This window comes from Rhinatrema bivittatum, chromosome 12 (assembly GCF_901001135.1).
Source record: "Rhinatrema bivittatum chromosome 12, aRhiBiv1.1, whole genome shotgun sequence".
In the NCBI taxonomy this organism is placed as follows: Eukaryota; Metazoa; Chordata; class Amphibia; order Gymnophiona; family Rhinatrematidae; genus Rhinatrema; species Rhinatrema bivittatum.
Window position 1 is genome coordinate 63,481,938 of NC_042626.1, and position 15,353 is coordinate 63,497,290.

The following is a 15,353-nucleotide window of genomic DNA, read 5'->3' on the forward strand; positions in this document are numbered from 1 at the left end:
GCTCTGCACACTCTAGATTGCAAGAGGGCGCTGGCCTTTTACTTGGAATGGACAGAGCCTCACTGCCTGTCCATTCAACTTTTTGTCTTCAACAAAAACAGATTAGGGGTTGCTATCGGACTATATTGCCTTCTGCTATGCACAGGTGGGCTTTACAGCTTCATGGTCACGTCAAGGTTCACTCAGACCGACCATGTCAGTCTTGGTGGCTCACTTACGTGCAGTTCCCATTCACGAGATTTGCAGAGCGGCGACCTGGAGTTCCCTCCACACATTTGCCACACATTATTGCCTGGACAAAAATGGCCGGTTGGGACAGTCATTTTGGACAGTCTGTCCTCCATAATCTCTTCCAGCCAATAAAACCCAACTCTCCCTCCATGGAACCTGTCCTTGGGTGCAGGCCTCCTCCTATGATTAGTGCAGCACTAGTTGTTATGCATGTTGGCACCTGTTCTCTGCTGCACATGCTGGGAGTGGCCTGAAGCTACTTAATACCCATGTATGAGGGCTACCATCCTGCTTGTCCTTGGAGAATGCAGAGTTGCTTACTTATAACAAGTGTTCTCCAAGGACAGCGGGATGTTAGTTCTCATGAAACCCGCCTGCCACACCATGGAGTTGGGTTTCTCTCGGTTTGATATTTTATTTTTCACTAACTGTGTGTTATAAGACTGAAGAGGGGACCCCTGCGTGGATGCATGGTTAGCAGCATGCTGGGCATGCTCAGTGTGCCAGTCAGAGTTTTTTCCATGCCAGGCTTCATCTGATGATGTCACCAATGTGTGAGGACTAACATCCTGCTATCCTTGGAGAACACCTGTTACAAGTAAGCAACTGATATGTGTGCCTGAGCTTCAGACCAACATGGAGATGGCAACTGACCCAGAATCCTCTGCTATCTTAGCCTTTCTAGCTATGTGAACTTTAAATGCCCTACTGAGCCTGACCTGGAGGAATTCCATGGACACCTGGACAGCAGTTGAAGCTGGCAACAATTTGTGATGCCTAATTATAGGGTCACAAAAGCAGAAGGCAACGGTTAGAACCTCAGTCTAGAATGTTGGTTAAAGGGGCAACTGTAACAGGGGCATCTGTAAACACTGCACATAGCCTAAGATGTAACGATTGCCCTGAACAGCAAGATTTTAACAGAACAAAGGATTATTTATTTAAAAAAACTTTTTTTCTATATCGTATATTATCTAAAGAGTGCTGGTAAATGGGCCCCAACTTGGAGAACTGGTCAGGGTAGTTTAGGTATACTGTATCATGATGTTGACATGACAACTTATGTAAATGATACTCCAGGTGGTCATGCAAATTAAGAATTTCTGACCTAGTACTGTATTGTATTTTACCTATAAAAGAAGGATCAGTTCATGTATACAACGAGTTTCTGGTGGTCAGTGTGTCAGAGAAAGGGCATCCGGCATCTCCCAAGAATACTTATATTGCTCAATAAAAAAATTGCAGATGATAAAAATTATTCAGAGTAGTTAAATCACAAGCAGACTGTGATACATTACAGGAGGACCTTGCATGACTTGAAGATTGGGCCTCCAAATGGCAGATGAAATTTAATGTGGACAAGTGCAAGGTGTTGCATATAGGGAAAAATAACCCTTGCTGTAGTTACACGATGTTAGGTTCCATATTAGGAGCTACCGCCCAGGAAAAAGATCTAGGCATCATAGTGGATAATACTTTAAAATCGTCGTCTCAGTGTGCTGCAGCAGTCAAAAAAACAAATAGAATGTTAAGAATTATTAGGAAGGGAATGGTTAATAGAACGGAAAATGTCATAATGCCTCTGTATCGCTCCATGGTGAGACCGCACCTTGAATACTGTGTACAATTCTGGTCGCCGCATTTCAAAAAAGATATAGTTGCGATGGAGAAGGTACAGAGAAGGGCAACCAAAATGATAAAGGGGATGGAACAGTTCCCCTATGAGGAAAGGCTGAAGAGGTTAGGGCTGTTCAGCTTGGAGAAGAGACAGCTGAGGGGGGATATGATAGAGGTCTTTAAGATCATGAGAGGTCTTGAACGAGTAGATATGACTCGGTTATTTACACTTTCAAATAATAGAAGGACTAGGGGGTATTCCATGAAGTTAGCAAGTAGCACATTTAAGACTAATCGGAGAAAATTCTTTTTCACTCAACGCACAATAAAGCTCTGGAATTTGTTGCCAGAGGATGTGGTTACTGCAGTTAGTGTAGCTGAGTTCAAAAAAGGTTTGGATAAGTTCTTGGAGGAGAAGTCCATTAATGGCTATCAGTAGCATGGGATCTTGTTAGTATTTGGGTAATTGCCAGGTTCTTGTGGCCTGGTTTTGGCCTCTGTTGGAAACAGGATGCTGGGCTTGATGGACCCTTGGTCTGACCCAGCATGGCAATTTCTTATGTTCTTATTATGCTTTCTACAAAATCTAAGTGTTCTTGTATCCATGAATAAGTGTCATAAAGCGTGTTTTGGCACTTAACACAACTCTGCTTTAGATAAGATGGAGGCCAGTGGTATTGGAGCTTGGAACATAATATTGTCATACTAAATATGATTGGGTACTTGTATACTTGCATATATGGGCCTTTTAAAGGAAGCAATGTTTTTAAAATTTACCCCTCAGAGTATTAAACAGTTAAAAATGTTATGCTTACAAAAAAACTAATTCATTGGTATGCAGATTTGGAGGAGGTAACATATATAACCTAATACACATCCAAAAAGCTCTCGAACTCTGAAATTATTTTAAACTGCATTGCTCCTAAGATATCTTACTCATAATAAAGATTTTTCTCATCACTGGCTATCTGTATTCAGTGTTTAGTTTGCAACCACAACAATTCTTCCCAGCAAACTCGGATAGGCTCAGGACACTTTTCTGTTTAGCTGGAATACAGATCTCGTGTATGCTTTTCTACTGATCCCACTGATATCAAATGGTGCAAAAAGTACTCAGATAAGGCCTGTCTAATTCTCATAGCTCTAGCATGGTACAGCATGATCCAGACAAAATATGGTTTTCCATATTTATCGCAGCTATCCAGCAATCCTTTGATCCATCTCAGATGAGATCCATCCTTATTAATCCAAGAAAGAGGACATCTGTTTCATCCAAACCTAACATCCCTCAATCTGATGGCTTGTATGATGAATGCTTAGTAATTGCTGGATTGCCCTTGCCAAAAATAGCGGACGCCATAAAATTATGCAAGAAAACTATCAACTATGAGAGCCTATGTTTTTAAATGGAAAAGATTTTCCGCATGTTGTCAGCAAAATTTCTTGGATCCCATTCTCATGTGAACCCATATTTACTTAACTAATTGCTTTCTCAGTCTTCTTCAGGACTCAGCACTTCATCATCGAGATTATATCTTGGTGCTATAGCCGCTTACCATATTCAGATCAAAAGTTAAACCTGTCTCCATTCATCCGGGAGTATCCTAGTTTATGAAAGTTTATAACAGATAAAAATTCCAGGTGCATGGGATCTAAATGTGTTCCTAGAGCAACTCAATGAAAATGCCTTTCAAACCATTAGGGTATGCGCCTCTCAAGTTCTTAACATAGAAAGTACTGAACCAGTAACAATCAGCCAGAAAGGTCGGTGAACTTTAAGCTCTAATTCATTACGCACCCTACATGCAATTCTTCCAAATAGGGTAGTGCCTTACACTCATCCAAAATTCCTATCGAATGTAGTATCAGCTTTCCATAAATAGTCAAGCCATTGTACTCCCTCCATTCTTCCTGAGGTCACATGCACATGAAGGTGAAAATGCCTTCCATACCTTGGACTGTAAGAAGGTGCTAGTTTATTGCAAAAGAAGGACCAAGGCACATCATCAGGCTTTGCAACTCTTTGTCTCTTTTGATCCTGACTGCTTAGGCATAGCATTGGCCAAATGAACATTATTCAATTGGCTATCAGACTGTATTGCATATTGCTCTACTCTAACAGGCATCCAGATTACGGATTCTATGAAGGCTCACTAGGTAAGAGCCATGGCTGCATCAGTGGCTCATCTACTTTCAAAGAAATATGCAAAGCTACAACTTGGTCATCAGTACACACTTTTATGTCCCATTATTGTATGGACAATTTATCATAGGATGATTGTAAATTCAGACAAGCAGGTTTGCATAGCCTTTAAATCCAGTAGTCCACTTTCTATGGTGAACTATTGGCAGTTAACTTAGCTGGGTTTAAAAAAGTTTTGGACAAGTTCCTGGAGGAGAAATCTATAAATTGCTATTAGTCAAGTTGACTTAGGAAATAGCCATTGCTTATTACCTGATTTAGTAGCATGGGATCTATTTAATGTTTGGGTACTTGCAAAGTACTTATATCCTGGACTGGCCACTGTAGGAAACAGGATGCTAGACTTGATGGACCCTTGATCTGACCCAATATGGCAACTTCTTATGTTCTTATGGTTCTAGGTTGCTTATTCAGAAATTACTCTGCTGTAGCCCTCAGCTTTGAACTCCCAATGGCTAATTCAGCTCTGCTTATCGACACAAAAAGCAAGTTTGTTTACTATGAATGGTGTTTTCCATAGATAGGATAAATTAGACATGCTGAATACCCATCTGCCTCCCTGGAGTAAACATCTATTGAGGGGGCTGACGAGACAACACCTAAGCAGGAATTCCCACATATGCTCAGTAGAGCAAAAGCTATAGTAATTCGGAGAGAGAGGTCCTTTTGGTGCTGCTGGATGATATCACCCACGTTTCATGACTAATTCATCCTGCTATCTACACAAAACACCATTTACAATGAGCAAACATACTTTTTCTTATAGCAGTTCCTTTGGCTGGAAAAATGAACAAACTCCAAGCACTAGAAGTAGACAAATCTTGAAGAACAGAGTAGTACGGAGAATTCACCTGAAGTTTCTGCCAAAAGTAATTTATATCAATCTATAGTTTTTCCTTCTTTCTTCCCAAGGCCTCATGCCAATAGCAGAACAGGAATGTCACATCTGAGAAAGCATGTCCATGCCAGTGCCATCGGATGACATCACCCACTTGTGTGACTGATTTTTCCTGCTGCCTGTGGCGAGCACCTCTTACAGGTAAGCTCCTTCACTTTACAGGTTATGAAAAGTGCTGTGGGTACCAGAGTGGCACTACATCCTTTATATGACAGAACTGGAAAAGTCATTTTTGAGTGGTTGCCACAACAGACCTTTCGGTTATTACCGATGCTTTGATGATATTGTCATGATTTGGACTTAAGTAGAAAAGAACCTCAAATATTTTTACAACTCCTTTAATGCATTTCACCACACAATCAGACTCAAATTGGACTTTTCCATGAAAGTTAACTTTTAGATATTACAGTCTCAATTATCAATGGACACCTGCAAACATCTATGTATGGAAAACCAACTGACAGATGCAAATACCTTCCTAGCTCCAGTTTCCATCCTTCATGCACAAAAAAGTCCATTATATATAGCCTTGCTAACACAATGCCACCATATTTGTTCTGAACCAAGGGGTTGCAATAAACACCTTAAAACTCTAAATGAATCCTTCAAACAAAAGAGCTATCATCCAAAAATAATTTCCAATAAAATTGTATCATTAATGAAAATATCAAGGGAAAAACTACTACTATAAAATGAGGAGAACCATGGAGCACTTGTCACTCGTAGACCTAGATTCATCATTTTGCTATAAATCTTTCATGAGTAGCACTCATGATAAATAAAAGGGGTTAAGGTAATTTTTTAGATACCACAATGCACACTATTTGACTGCATTGCATAGGTATTTTAAGTTGAAAAGTGCCCAGACAGGCATTTCCATGTTTTGGGCTGCTCCTGGTGAGAGAGTGAGAAAGACTCTTTATAAGGCTCTCATGTAAGTAAACTGTTTATACTATTGTAGTAAGGTCAACTAGTAACTCGAGGTGAGGTTTTGGTGGTGGTCTAGAGTTTGGGGATCAGTTTTACATGCTCAATCAGAACAGCAAAGTACACATCAGAACAGCAAAGTACACATCAGAACAGCAAAGTACACATCAGTGAAGATTTGATGTGATTTGGAGTGAGGAAAGGTACACAAAGATGAGATTTGGTGGAATTTTTTTTTTTTTAGATAATGTGATATCGCATCTATTCTCCTAGTAAAATTGGGAGATGTAGTTGGCTGTACTAAAGATTTTGTATTTATTTTACAATGTTGTTTGATGTATTTTTTTAGTACTTGATATATTCTACTCCATTGATTGTGAGGTCACTATTCAGATGCCAGTTAGCCGGATAAGTAGGACTTATCCAGCTATCTAGCAGCTGCTGAATATTTGGTTATATTTAGCAGCCGCTAGATAGCTGGATAAGCTGTGGCTGGGCAATGGGCGGATTGGGATGGCCCTACTTAGCAGGATAAGTTCTCTGGCTAAGTAGTGATATTCAAACTTAGATGGATAACTTAGCTGGCTAAATTAAACCTGTTCAATAGCAGGTCTGAAATTAGGTAAGACTTATCTGTCTAAGTAGCGCTTAGACACATAATTGTGCTGCTGAATATCCCATCTAAGTTAGCCGGATATGTCTATCTGACTAACTTAGATAATCAGCTAGGTTCTGAATATTGACCTCTTTATTTTTTAAAATATTGTAATCCGCTATGGAGAAGGAAGACAATATAAAAGCCTGAAATATAAATAGATGCTCCAAACAGAAATCCAAATAGAAGAAAATGCCACAAAACCCTACAAGACACCGTAGTGCAAGTTCTACCAGTACATATCACAGAACCTAATAGCTACCCATGTGAGAGAGACATTCAAAATAAAAAGTTCAGATTCAGGCTTCTCTATGAATATTATGTATGTGATTCAATGCAAAAAATGTAAAGAAGGATGCTTCACCGGTGAAACAAGCCGAAAATTAAGGACCAGAATCAGTTATCCCAAGCATAAAATAATACATTACGATATATCATACTTCCCGGGTGATCCAAGATGGCGGATTGGTAAGTCACTTGTGAGTGTCTCTTATATACTTACCTTTTGATCTGATTACCTATGCCGCATTCGGCCCGCAAGAGGAGAGCGAGGGAGCATGTAGCTTCGGAACCCCCATCGACCTCCATGGTAGTGAGCCCCATGGACGCTCACATTTGCTGGGGAGCACTGGCTCCAGTTGTGAATTTGCTGGCTGAAATTTGGGGAGAAGAGGAGCCTGAGTTCGGCCCTGAACTGTGTACATCTTTTTCACCGGAGGAAAGATCTCCTTCCTCGAATCCCGCACTGAGACGAGCCAGTCAGCAATGGGGAGAGATGGAGGCACTGGAGACGAGTGCCTTACGAAATTCTCATCCGGAGCCCGAGCTACTGGGGGAAGGAGTCTCAGCTCATGTCCAAAATGACCAGGAGTTAGGAGAAGTTGCAGCTGGAGAGGAACGGCAGTTGGAGAGGAGAAATCTTCCTGAGCAGACTTTTGAAAGCCTCGAGAGTTCTGGACAATATTTTGAGCTGGTAAGGCCGCAAACTTTCTCATTAGAGACGATATGGGAAGCAATCCAAGTGATAAACACAAATATTTCAGAACAAATGTTAAATACCACAAAAAAACGTGGAAAAATTAGATTAGCGACTGGAAATAACTGAAAAGAATCTGGTTGAAAATAAACAAAAAATACAATCTATGGAGGTGAAAATTGAGTGTTACTAACATTTAACATGACTTAATAAAGGAAAATCAAGCTTTACATCTCAGACTTGAAAATTTAGATAACCAATATTGGGCAAGAAACTTAAGATGTATTAATTTTCCCAAGTTATCCTATTTACCATCTAAAGAGGCTTGGAGAAGATATATGATAGAGACATTGAAAATTACGGAAGAAATGCTCCCAATTATATCAAAAGCATATTTTATTCCTCCAAAGAAGAAAGCCCAGATTGATTCTAATAATTTTCAGGTATTAACACCAAGGAAGCCACCGAAGCTGGACGTTTCAGCTGTATTAGACCAGTCGGATGAAAATCTAGCTGTACCTTCAACTCTGATTGTTACCTTTTTATTGGAAGCAGACAGAGAGTGGATTTTTTAAAGGTATTTTTCTCATTGTACAGATACGTTTTTGAATCATAGGATTCAAATTTTCCCTGATCTCTCGAGACAAACACAGAAGAGACGCCAACAATTTCTTGTTTTGGAACTGGGATGTTTATTTCTTCTAAAATTTCCCTGTAAGTGCTTGATTAAGCACCAAGGAGTTTCATTTCTATTTTATCAACCATCCCAGTTGATTTCATTTATATCAAACAAAAAGAGTGTGGTGGCTTCTTCCTCACCAATGGCTGGCCTATTAACTCCATAAGTTGCAACTATAGATCTTTCATAAAAATGTTGTGACCCCCATTAATGCCAAATGATTTTGTTCAAATTTTCCTTAGGTGGTGTTAATCTTGGATCTATAGAGTGGGCTTGAACATGCTTAGTAATCTATAATATTATGAGTTTGTTTCCTGGAGTAATAAGGATTGATTTATGTATTTTTCTTTACTATTGTATTTGATGACTTCCTGTATTGTTATATGAAAAGAAAATTACTATGCTTGTATTTCTTTTCAAGTAATGCTTGAAAAATATTTGTAAAATTATAATTAGAAAAAAAATACATTACAAAGAAGAACAGAATATCAGCTTAGTAGGTTCCCTAAGGAACCTCAGTCAGGGTGCTCAACGGGAACTTTAGGAATATTGAAATTAAGATAATCAAAAACTTTGAAACAAACACACAAGGTCTTAATAAGAAATTGCCATGCTGGGTCAGACCAAGGGTCCATCAAGCCCAGCATCCTGTTTCCAACAGAGGCCAAAACCAGGCCACAAGAACCTGGCAATTACCCAAACACTAAGAAGATCCCATGCTACTGATGCAATTAATAGCAGTGGCTATTCCCTAAGTAAAATTGATTAATAACCATTAATGGACTTCTCCTCCAAGAACTTATCCAAACCTTTTTTGAACCCAGCTACACTAACTGCACTAACCACATCCTCTGGCAACAAATTCCAGAGCTTTATTGTGCGTTGAGTGAAAAAGAATTTTCTCCGATTAGTCTTAAATGTGCTACTTGCTAACTTCATGGAATGCCCCCTAGTCCTTCTATTATTCGAAAGTGTAAATAACCGAGTCACATCTACTCGTTCAAGACCTCTCATGATCTTAAAGACCTCTGTCATATCCCCCCTCAGCCCTAACCTCTTCAGCCTTTATTCATAGGGGAGCTGTTCCATCCCCTTTATCATTTTGGTTGCCCTTCTCTGTACCTTCTCCATCACAACTATATCTCTTTTGAGATGCGGCGATCAGAATTATATACACTATTCAAGGTGCGGTCTCACCATGGAGTGATACAGAGGCATTATGACATTTTCCGTTCTATTAACCATTCCCTTCCTAATAATTCTTAACATTCTATTTGCTTTTTTGACTGCTACAGCACACTGAGCCGACGATTTTAAAGTATTATCCACTATGATGCCTAGATCTTTTTCCTGGGTGGTAACTCCTAATATGGAACCTAACATCGTGTAACTACAGCAAGGGTTATTTTTCCCTATATGCAACACCTTGCACTTGTCCACATTAAATGTCATCTGCCATTTGGATGCCCAATCTTCCAGTCTTGCAAGGTCCTCCTGTAATGTATCACAGTCTGCTTGTGATTTAAATACTCCAAATAATTTTGTATCATCCGCAAATTTGATAACCTCACTCATCGGATTCCTTTCCAGATCATTTATATATATATTGAAAAGCACCAGTCCAAGTACAGATCCCTGAGGCACTCCACTGTTTACCCTTTTCCACTGAGAAAATTGACCATTTAATCCTACTCTCTGTTTCCTGTCTTTTAACCAGCTTGTAATCCACGAAAGGACATCGCCTCCTATCCCATGACTTTTTAGTTTTCGTAGAAGCCTCTCACGAGGGACTTTGTCAAACACCTTCTGAAAATACAAATACACTACATCTACCGGTTCACCTTTATCCACATGTTTATTAACCCCTTCAAAAAAATGAAGCAGATTTGTTAGGCAAGACTTCCCTTGGGTAAATCCATGTTGACTGTGTTCCATTAAACCATGTCTTTCTATATGCTCTACGATTTTGATCTTGAGAATAGTTTCCACTATTTTTTCCGGCACTGAAGTCAGGCTCACTGGTCTATAGTTACCCGGACATTGGCTTTTTCATTCATTATTATATATATGCCCTTTCAAATATTTTATTTATTTATTTAAAAACTTTTCTATACCATCTTTCAGTAAATTAATCATCACAACGTTCACATAAAGGCACATATAGTAATAGAAATTAATTAGGATAGCTAAAACATTATAGACGTGCCAAAAATATGCGGTAACAGGATTCTTTCAATATAAAACTGTTTGTTAATTATTGATTTTATTAGGCTGAGATTACTATTGCAGTTCATCTACAAAGAGAATAATCTTAAGTGTATTTAAAGGTGGGAAAGAAAAGGAAATTAAAAAACTACGTATTCGGTGCCGGGTTTTGCTCTTATTTGCTCTCTTCATTCTCTTTGTAAAAAGCCTGTTTAAAGAGCCAGGTTTTAAGGCTTACCCTGAAAAGTTTGAAGTTTTTCTGCAGTCTTATCTCCAGAAGCATTGAATTCCATAATGTGGGTCCTGCCAACAAAAGTGCTCGCTCCCTTTCTTGTTTGAGTCTAGCAGATTTAACTGAGGGGATAGTTGTTAGTGCTTTGTTAGCTGATCTTAGATTTCTGTGTGGGACATGTACACGTAATGCTGTGTTCAGCCATTCTGCTTTTTCGTCATGAATTAATTTATATATAATGCATAGTGCTTTATATTGTACTCTTTGTTCAATAGGTAGCCAATGAAGTTCTGCAAGTGTTCCAGTAATATGGTCTCTCTTTCTTTTACCTGTCAATATTCTTGTGGCTGAATTTTGCAAAATTTTTATTTTTTTATTTTTTATTTATACATTTTACAATTTAAACATCAAGAAAATATCTTGTGTAGAAAGCATTTAACAGTAGTCAAATATATATATTATGAAAAACAATCATATTACTCCCCTAAACATTACACATATATAGAACATAGATATTATTCCCTTAATCATTATGCTTTTAAAATCCTCTTTGTGAAGGGTGGGGGGGGGGGTACTTACTCAACCTAAAGCAATAACCAATAGGGATGTGAATCATTTTTGAACGATTAAAATTATCGTCAGATAATTTTAAATTCGTCCAAAATCGTTAGAGTGCACGATACAATACAAATTCCCCCGATTTATCGACAGGGGCATTTGTATTGTATCGTTAAATAGGGCGCGAGAAAACCGGCACACCAAAAAAACCCTAAAACCCACCCCGAACCTTTAAAACAAATCCCCCAAAAAAAAAAAAACCGAACCTTTAAAACAAATCCCCCAAAAAAAAAAACAAAAACCAAAAAACAAAATGCGATCTCCCTCTCTCTCTGGCCACGGCTGCATTGAGAAATGGCGCCGGTGGCCCTTTGCCCTTATCATGTGACAGGGCAAAGGTAGCGCCGGCGCCATTTTGGTTCCTGGCTCCCGACGTCATGCGTGCAGGAGATCGCCCCCGGATCCCCGCTGGACCCCCAGGGACTTTTGGCCAGCTTTGGGGGGGGGCCTCCTGACCCCCACAAGACTTGCCAAAAGTCTAGCGGGGGTCCGGGAGCGACCTCCTGCATGCGGGTCATATTGCCAATCTTCAAAATGGTGCCGGCACTACCGTCCGTATGAGATAGTGAGGGCGATCTCCTGCACGCGTGACGTCGGGAGCCAGGAACCAAAATGGCGCCGGTGCTACCTTTGCCCTGTCCTCGTCTACCGACGAGCCTTCAGCGGTCTCACTCTCACTCCTCCGGGGAAAACCACTCCAGTCATCCTCTCGCAAAGCCGCCGGATTTCCTGGGGGCATCCGGGCAACCGGGGAAAAGGTTGTTTGAAGCTCTTGAGGGGAAGTGGTTTCATCTTCCACCCGCTCCCCCCGCTGCGAGCCAACATCCGGTTTCTGTTCCCGAATAACGTGTGAGTCCATCGGGCCCTGAACACGACCCTCCACGGTTCCTCCAATAGTTTCTTTCTCCTTAATTCTCCTTTTTCTTGCTGTATGTGGCATTGTACTTGCATACTCAAATTTTCTCAGAGCCCGTGTCACACACGTCCAGTCCTGTCGGCCATCTTAGATCCAGCCCCCCCCCCCCCCCCCCCCCCCCCCCCCCCCCGAATTTTGCAAAATTTGAAGAGGTCGTGTTGTCACCTGTGGGAGTCCTAGGAACAGGGCATTGCAATAGTCAGTGCTTGCGAAAATGAGTGTTTGTAAAACTGTTCATAAATTTGAAAGTGTAAGTAAAGGTTTTAACTTCCTGAGTACCATTAGTTTAGCATATCCCTCTTTTATTTTCAGTAATATGTGTTGTTTCAGGTTTAGTTCAGAGTCTATTATGATACCTAGGTTACGTACCTTTTCTGCTAATTCTACTCTTTGGTTATTGTTAATTGTTATTGTTGAATGGATTGGGTTTATGTTTTTTCGTTCTAAGTGCAGGAATTCAGTTTTATCATCTTATATAACTAGCTCCATTTGATTTAATAGCTGTTTGTTTATGTCTAGATACATAATGGCTAGTTTGATTATTTTTTCAATTGTGTCATCTATGGGTAGGATTAGCTGTATGTCATCAGCATATATATAGTGTATGATTCCAAGTTCTTCAATCTTTTTCAACCCTTGTCCCTTTACTGAGTTATAATATGTAGACAACCTAAGATCTAGCTGTCTCTGTACTATTAAAACCAGTGTAACTGCATTGTTTTTTTAATGACTTGATGAACACTAGTCACAGATGTATTAAAATGCATCATTTCAAAGGTATCACCTATAATTTGTTGATCATTTCTCATTTTCAATGCCGGTTTGTAAACATTTTTTTATGCTTTAAATTATTTACTTTTTGTGCAGTAAGAAGTCATTTGTCAACTGACTAATATCTGCAAGCATGTTGTTATTCTTGACACAGTATTGGTTGGCTGTTACAGAGACATGAAAGTATACAGGGCATATAATATTAGTGAACAGGGGAATGACATTTTCAAATAGCTTGCATAGTTGTAAACTATGTGCTTAATTTTATCACATACATTTTGCAACAAGTTTTCAAAGAGAAAACTATGCAAGTTAAAAGCATCCATGAATTTTGTACTGTTATCTGGTGGGTAGCCAATGGGGAATCACTGAGGTTGAGATTCAGAGGTCCATTGAGCAGGGAAGTTGTCCGGTTAACTTTAACCACATTGTCAGCAGAACATACGTGGCTAAATGTACCACTGAATATACCAGTCAGTTTATCCAGGTAATTATAGAACAGGTATCTTTCAAATCAGAATTAGCTAGCTTACTTTGAGCAGGACTGAATGTCAGCACTGTCTGGACAAAGTGAAACCACATCTGGAAATGCTCCCAGCACTGTCTCTTTGTAGCCAAGTAAATTTTGTGCATGTAACAAGTTACTTGCACAAAAATTAGTGAGGGGACACAGGTCAAAATTTTCAAATCTCTATTTTTGTCCAGGTAACTCCTGAAGTTATTTCGGCAAAGTCTTTGAATGTCTACCTTAGTACATCTGAGTCATTGCCTTCTAAGAGGATAATTTTCAAAAAGATTTATATGACTAAAACACAGGTTTATTCACATAATTGGTGATTTGTTATGTTATATTAGCTTTATTTATATGCCGCTCCAATCCAGAGCAGCTCACAACAAAACATACATAGTAGTACCAGAATAGTTACAGCATAGTAAAACAAAATAAAAGGACATAACAAATCAATACAATGAAAAAGCAAAAAAAATTGCAACAAATTAATAACTACTTCATAAAATACACAAATGAAATACAAGTATAGATTTAAGGAAAAATCAAAATAAAACAGGTAAGCTAAAATGGAAGATAAAAATATCTTCAATAAAACCCTTCTTCTAAAAGAAAGATCTTTAAAAGTTTCTTATGTCTTCAAACAAATCACAGACCTCAGCCCCTCGGGTAAGCTTTTCTAAAACTCCAGGCCTGCAACTGAAAAGGCCGATTTCCAAACTAAGGATAAATGAACCTGCTTAAAGGATGATACCTCAAGAAGAGCTCTCTGTGAAGAGCACAGAGATCTAGATGGATAGTAAAGCTTAAGCATCATCGAAATCCGAGGTGTTGCAGTATGGACTCTTACTTTGTTGATCAGGCAGGCCATCTTAAATTTTATCCTATACCTAATTGGTGATCAATGCAGGCTAATCAGAAAGGGCGTTATATTATCTGTAATTGAGCAGCATTCTGTAGAAGCTGCAGAGACTTAATACCACAAGCAGGGAGAGCTAAAATAAACTGTTACAATAGTGGCAATAAAGCCTGAACTATTAGATGATAGTAGATTGCAAGAAGGCTTTCAAAGATCGCAGTAGTCAAAACTGATAAAATTCCAATTTGATCACTGTTCTGATTTGAGGAATAAAGGATAATTTTGAATCAGTGATGATTTCCAGACTCCTAACTTGATCAACAATTGTCATTGTAATCCCATGACAATGGAATGGGAACTGAAGGACAATGCTGTAGAAACATGATCTCTGTCTGTGATAAATTCAAAGCTAGCTTTTTTGAAATTAGCCAAGAGTTAATAGTAGCCATATTGGTGGAAATTGTGCAGGGTTTATGCTCACAAAAGTATGAACATTTAATATTTAGATTTATTTGTCTTTTTATATACCGACATTCGTTTGCACATCAAATCGGTTTACAGTGAAACAGATAGCTTAACGAAGATAAGGAATGAGAAAAGGAAATTAGAAAGTTACATTATAACATTTTAACATTTTAAGGAGAAATTACAATGTTTGAGGGGAGATAAGTTAAAGATACAGTGTGCTAGCATTAACAACAACAGCAGAGTATTTATATGAATATGGTGTCTTAACATAGGGAAGAAAATTGGAGAAAAACTTAGTACGGGAGTTATTAAATGATGAAGTGGGCTGGATTAGGGTGCTTGATTGCTTGGCGTGGGGAAGAAAAAAAAGCTATGAAAAGGCCTTTGTGAATAGCCAGGTTTTCAATTTGTTTTTGAAGGTTTGTGTATTGGATTCTAGTCTTAGGTCTGGTGGCATTGAGTTCCATATGGTTGGGTCAGCGAGTGATAGGGTTCATTCTCTGGTGTAGTTGAAGTGTGTTAGCTTGGGGGATGGTGTGGGTATAGTTCCGTTGTGAGCGGATCTGGTAGCTCTTCTTGGGGTTTGGAAG

At 39.1% G+C, this 15,353-nt stretch overlaps 1 protein-coding gene across 14 annotated transcripts in view; it reads left to right on the forward strand.

The window, feature by feature from the left end:
• PKNOX2 (PBX/knotted 1 homeobox 2) overlaps positions 1-15,353 on the forward strand; it is a 989,927-nt gene that overhangs the window by 559,948 nt on the left and 414,626 nt on the right. For 12 of the 14 annotated variants that reach the window (XM_029573058.1, XM_029573057.1, XM_029573049.1 and 9 more), the window contains one exon: positions 4,964-5,090. The exons of the other annotated variants lie outside the window; for them this stretch is intronic. The gene's annotated coding sequence lies outside the window, so the exon portion shown is untranslated. The remainder of the gene's footprint in view (positions 1-4,963; positions 5,091-15,353) is intronic. 14 annotated transcript variants of the gene reach the window in all.